Here is a 13,698-nt window from a genome sequence, read left to right as displayed (position 1 = left end):
CCTCGCCTCCAGCTTTGTCACTAACTACACCTTTACCTTGCCATTTTGCTCTAAAAGTACATCGCAAACTGAATATGGCATATCATCGTGCTCCCAAAAATAAACGCAGAGATTATTTTTGCTAACTCAAAATGCAACATGAACATTAATAACTATATATATCATGCATAGAAATTCAATCATTTAGCTCACTGGTCAGCTCCTCACAAAGAGTAGATCAGGAGGAACTTTGTATGTTCCCATGCTCAGAATTATATTTGATTTTGACTCCAATATTTCAATGAATGCACACGGTCAAATGTTCCTTACCCTGCTAAATATTTCAGAAGCAACATGCCTAGATTCCATGCAACATGATATGCTAAATAAATAATGTTTCATGATACGCCTAGATTCCTAACCGGAAGTTAATCTGCATCAACCTAGTTGATTAATCTGGTTCATGGGAACAAGTTTTTTTTGTTGCACCAACAGTGATTACGTCATTTATATTCCATCAACTGACTTGTGCAGTTGATAAGGTGCAAAATATGCTAGGAAAAATTATGGAAATTCGTTCACGTTTTTTAACCTGATTGAGATATCTCTAGCTAGTCACCAAACTGTTAACTTTACTGTCACAACAATTGTGTTGTTAAAAGAAGAATTGATGGGATGGTATCGATGAAAGTATTAGTGGATCTGTGGCATAAACTTATGTAACTATTTCATCTCTTTATCTTTACTATATTCATGCTAATTTGATCTTGGCAAAGATCTGAGGAATGGATATAGGGGACAACAAAACCGAAAGATATACTACATCGGTATTTTGGGATCTATTACCACGCTAGGATGAAGACAAAGTATGGATTACACGAGGCTTTTAGGCTACTAGAATGAAGAGCCATACAATCCTTCACGTCTAATTGATGTCTTTCAACTATCAACTTAAAATTGAGTTTTTTGAACCTGTGATGAGTTTATTTTTTGGTGCATGTGTTTGTAATAAGTGTGGTCTCATGCTTCCTTTCCGAAAGAAGCTGAAGCTCGATTTTTTTCATTATCTAAAAAACACAGGTATTTAGGTTATATTGATCCAAATAAATTTATTCTGAAACTAATTTATCCTGAAAAAATTCTAATATATTGCAATTCTACTTGCAATGCCCTCAGTTGAACTCTAATAACTGTGTGTTTTCTAATGTATTCTTCAAAAACAATGACTTCATAGATCAGCATGCCGTTCAAGTCCTTTTCTGAATCTACACGAGAATGAGACGCTTGATTAAAAATTTTGAAAATTCTTTATGTATTTGACGATTAAGGCTGCATATATAGTTGCATATTATCTACTATTATATTATTAATTTGGGAAATCTTTCATCATTTAAAGTAATAAAAATATGTAACTTATACTTTTGTAGTATACATAAATGCATATTCACATTTTCTAACCTAGCCTTGCATTTTGGATAGACAATTGATATTATTAGTCTCACAAGAATTGGCATAATTGGCTCCCTAGAAGTGGCAGTAGTAAATTCAAGTTGTGATTGATCAAGGATGGAATAATCATTCAGTGACAAAATTGTTTAATTGAAGGACTTACCCGCAAAATTTATATTTTTGCATATCTTTGACAAATGGTCCAGCTAACTAAGATTCCATGCATGCATGAAGGCAAATTAATCAGTTTAATGTAAACTAGTACACATTGCAGCTCGGTCAATGATAATACTTACATATATGATATATCTGCTATGGTTATGCTCCTCCACTTCGCTAGCTATTGGTCTTCGTATGTGTACCTCTAGTCTGCAACATACGCTGACCTGATGCATGCATACTTAGTTTGCACATGACGATGAAGACGACGCGCCAACCAAGTACCGGTTTTTCTTCGTCGTCAATGATGGCTGTGCATCCTCTGCTTGCATCTAGGGAACACTACACCATTTGGATCAATTCATGCTACCTGCCTGTTGGATTCAGTGTATGTTCGTAGCAGAACAAATACTTTAGTAGCAATATTAAAATTCAAGGTGATTTGTTGAAATAATAAATCAGAAGTCAGAACAAAACCATTGGTTCTCATGTGTAACCAGTAATTTATAGAGTTAAATATATGAGTGGTCTCTAAACTTGTCAAAGGGTGTCATTTAGGTCTACGAACTTTGAAAATGTATTTCTATGTCTCTAAACATATTAAGCGCGGTGTATTACAGTTTTTTTTATAAAGAAAATATTCCAGCCTCTGCGAATGCACACAGCCAAGTTCTTACAAAGTTTTTCATCTTATCTGCTGATTACAAATGAACGAATAAGATCAGAACACCAAAATGTTGGGAAAATCAAAAACAAATTCTATTATTGTTTGTCCATCCATTCTTGGCGAAAATATCCAAAGCAGCAACGACCTCCAAAGCTTTGCTCAATGGTAAATGGTGTATTACAGGGTGGTTGGTACAGTCAAAAATGAACCCGTGGTGCACCATTTTACAAGTTTAAGATGCACGATGCATCACTTAACAAGCATAGGGACCTAAAAAAATATTTTCAAAGTTTATGAATCTAAGTGTCACCTCTTGACTAGTTCAGTGTCAGTTGAATCATTTAACTCTAATTTCATTGTCAAATCGAATGGCACATCATGATTTGATATGATTAATATATCTTAGAAAAATCATATTTTTTTGCGGTATTAAATGAAGATATTTTTTATATGAAAATTATAGATCTCGACGAGATCTACAACTTTCTAGTTTTGAGTTTTTCTATTTGAAGTCGTTAAGATGCTCAAAAAAATTAATGGCATATTTAGACCTAAGGGTATTTTTGACTTTTCACACATACAGTTGACACCATTAGAGCCCAGTCTGACGGCAGTGGCATGGAGGGCAAAACAAAATTAGAGCAGTAGCACTAAAGTCCGCCGAACTTTTTCAATGACTCACAAGAAATTGCAACCTTTTTAATGGCTCAAGAGGAATTGCCCCATATTTCAATGAACGACGACCCGGATGATAAAATATTCCTTACCCTGCTAAATATTTCAGAAGCAACATGCCTAGATTCTATGTAACATGCAATGCTTAGATTCCTTACCTCTGCATCTCGTCTGAGCCCTAATTAAAGAAGATATCGTTCTGACCAGCTGCCAATCTGCATCAACACAGCTAATTAATCTGGTGCCATGTTTTACTTATTTACATGGAGTAAGGTTTTTCCTTAGTCTGTTGTTAATTTCTCTTCAAATATGGTGCTCTTTGAGAGCTCCTTTTTATTCAGCCAGAGGCTAAAATTTTGTAATAATGAAAGGTTAAGTGCAAAACTTTTGTAAAGGCTAGAATAAATTTTCCCACTTCTCCTGTACAACAGATGCCTGAAATTAGCGTTTCATTCAGGTGATGCTGTAAACACGCGCCCATGCACGTGCATGCATGTTGTCATCTCATTCCACCGATGCGTTCTTCCATATGTTTGTTTGAGTGATGCATGCAGGACGTAAGAAGTGAGGGCGGAGCCGGACGGTGGAGTCCGGCAACGTCCGCCTTTTAACATAAACAGAACAAGATAGATCCTGGACGTTACATTCAAATCTGATGATTGAAATTTGTTGCCTGAAAACCTGCTATATTTCAGGCACCTGAAATAATATAGCAGATCCCAAATTTTCCTTTGCCCAAAAAACCAAGGTTTAATTTTCTGTCGCAGGTGGCACTAGCCACTAGGCTCCGTTTTATCAACTGAGTTATATGGTTGGTAAGATGTAAATATTGTAGGAAACTATGGAAAAATCATTTTTTGTTTTAAACCTCATTTATATATGTTGTAGGCAGCAAACTGTTAACATTACTGTTTCATCTATTTTGTTGTGCAAATGCGAATATAGGCCATGGTACATAGAGAAAAGGATTAGCAGATCTGTGCATGGCATAAACATGTGAAATTATTACATCTCCTAATCTTAACTATATTCATATATTGACTCTGCTTTTTGAATCTTGGTGGCAACAGATCCGACGAATGGACATGGGGAGCGAGAAAATGAAAAGGCATACCACCCTCTGTCCAAAATTATAGGTAGTTTTTGTTGGAATAATTGTCTATCTCTCCCCATTAGCTTAAGCTTTTGGGTTGAACTAGTCAGTGCATGCAACTCAATATAGTATCAAAGCCAGATGTTTCGAGTTTGAATCCTAGTTAACGCAATTAAATAAAATATAATTGCCGCTCACTCCTATTCCATGTCTGAGGCATGATGGAGCCGTTGGAATATAAGTGAATTGCCTGCCCACCTCTCCCATCAGCTTAAGCTTTTAGGTTGAACTGGTCAGTGCATGCAACTCAATAGTTTTGACTTTTCTACAAACATAGTTTTGCTATATATATATATACACCTAAATATATGATATGTCTAAATATATAATAAAAGTTGTGTGTCTACAAAAGCCAAAATGACATATAAATTGGGACGAAGGGAGTACTACATTATTTTTGGGATATATTGATCTGAATAAATTTCTACTGAGAAATAATTTCACCCCATAAACAAAATCTAATCTATTATTTAAATTCTACTTGCAATACCACCAGACAACTAATAATTCTGTTTTATAATTTTGTGCTTAAAAAACAATGACTTCATAGATCTACACGATTCTAGACATTTAATTGAAAATTCGTATGATGATTATTAAAGCTGTATATATACTTCCAAATTACTAACATATTACTTGAGAATTATTTTAAACAAAAAATGTAACTTATGATGTTGTGGTATACATACATACATACATACATACATACATCTTGACACATTTTCTATTGAAGCAAAGCCTTTTGTCTACGAAAACTTGATATAGTTTGTCTCACAAGAATTAGCTTGCCTCCCGAGAAACCATAACAATTCTTTTTAAGTTGTGATTGATCAAGGATTCAATAATCAGCCAGTGACAAAAACTGCTTAGTTTAAGAGCTTACCGGCAAAATTACTATTTGTTCAGATCTCTGACAAATGTGATCCAGCTAAGCTTCCATGTTGGAAAGCAAACTCACCAGTGTACTAATATATCTGCAGTTTGGTCAGCTAAGCTCCTCTTCCTCTACTTCGCTAGCTATGGTCTTCGTATATACCTCTAGGCTGCAACATGCCCTGACCAGTTGCATACTTAGTTTGCATATATGACGACGAAGACTACCGGTTTTTGTCATTGATGGCTTTGATATCCTCTGCTTGAATACCTAGGGACAGTACACCATTCGGATTCCCTGCTGCCTGCCCGATTCAATGTACGTATATTCATAGCATAACAAATAATACTTCAGCAATGCTAAAATTCAAGGTGGTTTCATGAAAAAAAAATCAGAACATGACCGTTGTTTGTCATCTGTGGAACTAGTAAAGGGAAAACAGCGTTCAAATTTGATGCATGCCACATCAATCGATATGATTGAAATATGGTCTGTAAACACTTGTCAGCGTAGAGCCGTGGACTGTCATTCAGATGCATAATCCAATATGGAAAGTTCGTAAACCTGAATCACAATCTCTTGCGACTTTAAAGGAGCTGTTTAATTTTCAATCTTGGAGTAATCACAAGCACAAAAAGTAACAACTATGGTACTTTTACTTCGAATGACAAGCTATATTATATGCGCGCTAAGTAGTTTCATTCAGTTCTGCAAAGTATTATAAGGCTTTTAGAAGAAAACAATGTTTTGGAACTGATCCGTAAGATATAAACAGAGGTTTTGCAAAGCAAAACCCCTAAACAGGACACGTGTTGATCAACAGATGCACCTCAGCTCTCTAGTTGTAGCTCCATGTACCTATATGTGCATAAACATATTTGACCGAATAAATTGTAGCTATCTAGAGTAAAGAATGTGCAAAGCATCTCCACACATGCAAGGCCTGCTGATGCAAGTCAACCCTACCACCTATCAAGCATTGCTGGCACATTTATTCCTAAACTTCTCATTGGTCTTTCCCCATCTACACATCCAGGTACCAGGAAAAGCTACAAAATGTATTTTTAGTAGCAGCTATTTTGTATTTATAGAGGCAGAGGTGGTCCTTCCGTATTTGTTAAATAGTCTGTGTGAGTCAACCGGCCGAACCGCCTCTCTATATAAATCCATTTAGTAGACGTGATTGTCTTAAAATGACCGTCTTATGAGACTTGGCTCTATAAATGATTTTAAAAAAACAAAAAAATAGCAAACCATTTTAAAAATCCTAGGACAAGGTCCCCTACTTAGGCACTGTGGTCGCGAAATCACAAATCACACAAATTTTTCACGTGAGTACTCGTGCATGCATGCGCTTCCTAGGATTCGAACCCGCAATGCTATCCCTTTATAATGACTTTTAGAAATCTAATATTGAATATTTAGACCCCCTAAATGATTTTAAATAGAAAGCATTTCATCTACAAAATTTTTAGATCTCATTAAGGACTACAACTCTAGTATAGGACATGTTCCCATCCATAATTGTTTAAAAACTTTGAAAATTTCAATATAAAAATATAAAAAATTCAAAACAAATATTTTGGACTAACTACTACAATAATAATTTTTGCAGATAGGTCATTTTATTTACATAGGTAGTCAAAAAATGTTTGTACCTCCTAAAATACCCAATGAACTTAAGAGATACACAACTCTTTTGTGGAACCACCGTCTTTGTAAATTGATTTACAGAGATGGGCCTAGCTAGCTAGCCCATTAAGAACTAGGGCAGTGGGCGCACCTTACCCTAACTTATCCACATAATTGCATTGAAGTAATGAAATAAAAGGGACTCCATGCAACGATGGCCTTCGTTGCATCCCACAGATGATCTTTTACTTTTTAAGCTTGATTTTTAATTAAGTGTATCTGAGAACTCTGTGACTTTTTGTGTTGTGAACCATGTAATAAGTTTAATCTAATTACTCTAGCGCGAGGAGATGAAGCCGAATGCTATTTTTCATCATAAAAGCAGCTCACTGATCAGCTCCTTGCAACAGTAGATCATAGAAACTTGGTGTGCCTGTGCTCAGAACTACATTTGATTTTGACTCCAATATTTTAATGAACGGGGACTATCAAACTTTCCTTACCCTACTAAATATTTCAGAAGCAACATATGCCTAGATTCCATGCAACATGCTTAACAAATATTTCATTGATCTCTTCATCGTCTGAACCATAAAAAAAACATCGTACTAACCGTACTGGCTGCTAATCTGCATCGTCCTAACTAGCTGATATGATTAATCTGGTGCCATGATACTTATCTGTAGGAACAAGGTTTTTCTGTTGCACCAACAGTGAGCTTTATTGCATCAACTGACTTGTGCAGTTGATAAGGCGCAAAATATGCTAGGAAAAAAATATGGAAAATTCGTTTTTATACATTTTTGAACCTTATTGAGATATGTTGTAGTCAACAAACTGTTAACTTTACTTTCAGAAATATTGCATTGTGAAAATACAAATACATAGGCAGCAATATGGGTATAGATAAAAGTATTAGCAGATCTGTGCATGGCATAAACATGTGAAATTATAACATCTCCTAATCTTAACTATATTCATATATTGACTCTCCTTTTTGAATCTTGGTGGCAACAGATCCGAAGAATGGACATGGGGAGCAAGAAAATGAAAAGACATACCACCCTGTGTCCAAAATAATAGGTAGTTTTTGTTGGAATAATTGTCCATCTCTCCTCATCAGCTTAAGCTTTTGGGTTGAACTAGTCAGTGCATGCAACTCAATATGGTATCAAAGCCTGAGGTCTCGAGTTCGAATCCTGGTTAACGCAATTTAATAAAATATAATTATCGCTCGCTCCTATTCCACATCTGAGGCATGATAGAGCCGTTGGGATATAAGTGAATTGCCTGCCCACCTCTCCCATCAGCTTAAGCTTTTGGGTTGAACTGGTCGGTGCATGCAGCTCAATAGTTTGACTTTTCTACAAACATAGTTTTGCAATATATATATATACACCTAAATATACAATATGTCTAAATATATAATAAAAGTTGTGTGTCTAGAAAAGCCAAAATAACATATAAATTGGGACGAAGGGAGTACTACTTATTTTTGGGATATATTGATCTGAATAAATTTCTACTGAGAAATAATTTCACCCCATAAACAAATTCTAATCTATTATTTAAATTCTACTTGCAATATGTAACACCCTAGAATTTGCATTCTTTCAAAATATTTAAATTTGATTTATTTATGCAATTATGTGTACATTAAAATATAGGAAAATAATATTTTTTGTGAAATTAAAATCAATCATAAGGATAGATACATGTTGATGCACTCATGCTGCTGCATTTTATTTAATATGTTGAGTGATTTTGATTTAAACTAAAAGGGAATAAAAAATCATTTGGAAATGAATTTAGAAACTTGATTTGGAAAAAGGAAAAACGAAATTCATTTCTTCCCCTCCCTTCCTCATTTTGGCCTGCTGGCCCATTTCCTTCCACGCCGGCCCGCTGGCTTTTCTTCCTCCGCGTCAGCCCGCCAGCTCAGCCACGCTGCCGCGCCCTCCACCCCGCGCCTAGCCTCGCGCGGCCCAGCAAGGCGACGGCCCAGCACCGCATGGCAACCGCCGCCGCGCTCCCCCTCCTGCTCTGCCGCTGACGGCTTGGTCCCGCACGTCAGCGCCGTCCCCAACCTCCCGCATCGCGCGGTCAAGGCCGCAACCGTCGCTGCGCCCACTCACGTCGTGGGAGCCGCCCCCCGCGTGCCCCGGCCTCTACAAAAGGGAGCCGAACCCCTCGCCGCCATCCGTGCTGTCTCCCCCGCTCCATTTTTGCACTCACCGAGCACACGGGAAGCCGCAACCGCCGCACCGAAGGACGCCGAGGTCCGTCGTCCGCCCCTCCGCACGGTCTGCCATCCCCGAGCCACCTTCATCCTCGTTTTTCCCCGCGGTGAGACCCCCTTGCACCCCTCCTTCTTCCCGTGCCGTTATTTTCGATTTTCATGGCCTCTAGGGCCCTAGCCGCGTGCGCCATGGAGCTCTCGTCACCGGCCATGGCCACCACTGCTTTGGCTGTGACCTCCGGCCCCGTTCTCGGCCTGGGTGAGGCCGCCTTCACCTCCTCTCTTCCCCGGTGCTCTCGGATGCACAAACCGAGGCCGCTAGGCCGTGTTTCCCGCTCGCCGACGACCACCTCGCCGCCGGCAATGGCTGTGCCGCCGTGGACGCCACTGTTCCGGCCGGTGTTTCCTTTTCTCTCTCCCTCCCATCTTTTCTAATCCGTCCATCCGAGATCCAACGGCCCAGAGAGGCCGATAACCCTTCACAGGTGCTTTTGCTAAAGAGACCCCCAGATTTTGTGATTTTGAACCCATAGTCCTCGGCCGATTTAAAAATCACAGATTTGATTTAAATCCAAAAATAGTTCGTACTAATTACATAAATGCCACTGGATTTGTTTTGCTCATAAAAACTTCGTTTTAACTCCGATTTGACCCATTCCACTTACGTTAGTTTCATAATTGCATAATCTACGTGTTAGTACTACTGTTAACCATGTTTGCAACTTTTAAATTTCATGGTTAGGTTTAATTAAATAAATTGCTATAGGAAACCCCGTTTAATTCATAACTTTCGCGTTTTAGCTCCTGATTTTCGTGAACTTCGCGTTGACATGATCGTAGCGAGACATAGATTCTTTTCATAAACCTTTTATCTTGTTTTCTGTACTGTTGGTGTACTATTCTAACTATAGGATTGTTTGCTTTGCATGAATGTTCCTAAATGTGGTATGTTGCCGTGTTGGTCGTGTTCAGACGGTGAGGAGAACGTTGGAGATCAAGAGTTCTATGACGACCAGCAGGACCAGCAGGAGTTTGTTAACCAAGGCAAGTATAGCATGGGATCTACCTTGATGTCCTATTCACTATTTATTAATTACTCATTTGCATGTGTCTAACTTTGATAACCGTAAGGACATTCTAGGGGTTGATTACCCTGTTCCCTTGTCACCTACGGGTTATATGCATATGGGTAGTCTGCTAGCGCTCAACATAACTGTACATGATCTACATATTGAACAATGATTCTATGGAAAGAAAAGGTAAAAGTTGCTTTTAAACAACTGAATTATAGGGCGAAGGAGCAAATGACTTTTGATCATGATGCTCTTGGCCCTCCATAAGGACTTATTTGTCAGCAAAAGCTGGGACTGACAGTGCAACCGTGAGGGTCACATGGCTCTGACTTTAGCTCAGTAATAGGACCTTTTCTAGCTTGTTAGAGGTTACCTTTATGGCGCAAAAGGGGCTTGCCACGTTGGGTATAGGGCTGCCTCTATTCCTATGTTTATAGCCACGATGGACATGTGCCATAGGAAAGGGGGGGTTCCTACATCTGCCTGCCGAGGAAACCTAGCGGTCCTAACTTGTTAGAGAAACCTATGAAATGGCTTCATAGTGTACCCCACCCACTCACCTTGGTAGTGTTATGGGAGTAATTAACACGGGCATAGGGGAAACATGACTCACAGTGAATGTGCACAACCTCTGCAGAGGGTTACAAACTGTTATAACAGCCGTGCTCACGGTTATGAGCGGCTCAGAAAACTCACAGAATAAATGGTTATTTATTGCTGTTGATTTATGATGTTCTATGATGATAATATGATACAATTGATCCTAATATCTGATCATGTGGGTTTAATTGGGGCTTAAGCATAACTTGATAATAGTTGATGATAAAATCTTGATTTACTAAAAGTGCTAACTGCAGTAAACCAGAGTCATCCTTTTTGAGCTTTCATAACCCCATGTTATCTTGTTAAGTATGGGAAGTACTTACGCTTGTTTACTTTCAATATTTGGATAAAAATCCCGGATGGGTAAGAGATGTCAATGAGTATGAGGAGTTTCTAGAAGACTTTTAGGCTTGTGGTCAACTAGTTGACCGTCCCTATGTTGGAGCTTCCATAGGAGAGCTGTCTTTTTATCTTCAGCTGTGTTGTGTAAGACTATGTTATGGTATTAATTGTGATGTAAGATACACCGTGATAATACTTTTGTAATTTGTCAACTTATGTGTGAGACTGATCCCTGGGCACACATGGGTTTAGTGCATTCAATTTTATCCTTAAAATTGGGTGTGACAAATTGGTATCAGATCCAGGTTGACTGTAGGACGGAAGCCTAGTTAGAAATGATCATTTTAGCATCTTTGCTCCATTGGTTTCTTGCTTACTGTCTCATTCTTGTTATTTTATTAAAATATTTATGCTTTTCATACCTTATTCTATTATATAAAATTGTTGATTCTAATTCTATCTTACTCTAAATCTATAGATGCCTCATAACCCGAAGACCGCTCGCCTCAGCACTGCAGGCTACCGTGCCATGTTCACCCCCCGTGCTCCACAGGTGGAGAAGGAGATTGTGGTCATCTCCGATGATGAGGAGTGGATAGCTACCCCGACTCCTGCACCAGCACCTGCTCCCACTCTAGCTATTGCACCTATCTATGCTGCTGCAGCTACACCAGCGGAGTCATCAGCTACTTCACCTATGCATGTGTCATCCCCAGCTGTCCCTGTAGTGGATGAGGAGATGGGATGGACGTGCAAGTACTGCTTCAAGCAAGCCTCTGAGACGGCCCACTACCACACCCTCCTTACTCATGTGCTGGATGACTACTTCACTGATCTGTACGCCTCCATCAACTACTACTGTGCGGAGTACTAGCACCCTTTGGAGGCAACTTTTTGGAAGGTAGAGCTGGTTGTCACCACCTGGAATGACATAAAGAATGCACATGAGGTGGAGACTGTCCATCTTGCCACTGCCAGACGGGCTCATGCATTGGATGGCATGGAAGATGCAGCGCAGGACGCTTACATCTACTACCATGATCGTCGTTTTGAGGCCATGAAGGAGGATCATTTTAGGTTCCTTCCTCGCAATGATCATGAGGGTAATTGGTAGGTCCTGTCACCACCAGAAAGTGATCCAACTCTGGAAGCAACTGTGCAACATGTCCATGCCATGTAGGGGGTAGATGAAGAGGTCAAGGGAGAGCTGCGTGCATCGTAGAGGGCTGGGAGGCATCTCCAGAAGCAAGTTGACGTACTGCGTGCTCAACTTTGGCTGCCACCTATCTACAAGAAGAAGCCCCAGCTGTTCACCATGGTTGACATTGCCCCATAGGTGTTAGGTGCCTTATTTAAAGCTAAGACGTTGTTAGTTCATGTGTCATGTCTAGTCTTGTCTTGTCTTGTGAACTTTAGTGATTAGATGTTTATGATTGTGAACTTGGATGATTTGGAGTTTGTTTGATTGCTGGAGGTTTGTGGGCATGTCCACAAATTCCATAGCTTTGAACCTTAAGTTTAGATGAGGTCTTAATGTAGATGGGTTGCTTTATCATATCTCTGTTGTGCTGTTTTCTGGAGCAGTCTGCGTTCTTTATCTTGTATCTCAAAATCTGGGCTGCCAAAAATTCTGAAATTTTTGTGGAGATATCTAGACTTCCATATCTTTCAAATGTGTCTGGAATCATGTCAATATCTATTCAGGTTTGTGAGATCTAGCTGTCACAAGTTGATGTTTCTGCACAGACTAGAACCCAGAATAGATTCGGTTTAGTTCTGTTTTTGACCATGTGTATGTCAGAATCTGTAAAAGTGTTCTAAACAAAAGTTGTGATCTCCTAAGCTTTCTAACCGTTCTTGGTATGCCTCTATTGGGTCTCTGAAACTCAAGTTATGACAGATTTACCTGAACTGCTATATTTGAATCTTGTCCAGAAATTCCTCGGCGTTGTTCCTTATCTTTTATAAGTTCTCTATAAATTGGAAATCTCTAAAATTTTGTGTATTTGTTTGGAAAGCAGATGGCCGCAAGAGAAGGAAGAGGTAGAGGCTGTGGTCATGGTCGTGGTGCCCCCATGAATCCACCACCACCGCCACCAGTGACTATGGACCAATTGATGGGAATGCAAGCACAGTTGATGCAAGCCATGATGCAACGTTTGGATAATGAATCTGCAAGAGGACCACCGCCTATTCAAGTCAGAGACAAGCGTGGAGAATTCATGAAGGGTCACCCTTCGGTGTTCACCCATGCCTCAGACCCCTTGGAGGCAGGCGATTGGTTGCGTGCTGTGGAAAAGCAACTTAACATAGCACAATGCAATGATCTTGAGAAGGTGTTGTATGCTTCTGGTCAACTCCAAGGAGCAGCTTAGGATTGGTGGGATTCTTTCTAGTATGGATGCCCCAACGATGCTCCTGTTATCACCTGGCGGGAATTAAAGGACAATTTCTGGTCATATCATATCCCCGATGGACTAGTGGAATTGAAGCAAGATGAATTTAGGTCCCTTAAGCAAGGATCTATGTCTATCGTAGAGTATCATGATAAGTTTGCTCAACTATCACGCTATGCTCCAAATGATGTAGCTGATGATAAGGAGAAGCAACGTCGTTTCCTCAAGGGACTTTATGATGGCCTACAACTCCAGCTTATGTCCAACACATACCCTAACTTTTAGTCATTGGTGAACCGCGCTATTGTGATTGATGATAAGCGCAAAGAGATGGAAGCTAAGAAGAGGTGGCTTCAAGGGCAAGCTTTTGGAAGCAACACCCACCCGCGTGCCTATCCCCAGCAGGGTTTTCAACAGAGGAATCAAGGACCATCTAATCAGGGAAACCATGGTTAGT

This window comes from Miscanthus floridulus, chromosome 13 (assembly GCF_019320115.1).
Source record: "Miscanthus floridulus cultivar M001 chromosome 13, ASM1932011v1, whole genome shotgun sequence".
In the NCBI taxonomy this organism is placed as follows: domain Eukaryota; kingdom Viridiplantae; phylum Streptophyta; class Magnoliopsida; order Poales; family Poaceae; genus Miscanthus; species Miscanthus floridulus.
The sequence above is the reverse complement of the archived record's forward strand: the minus strand, read 5'-3'. Positions refer to the sequence as shown.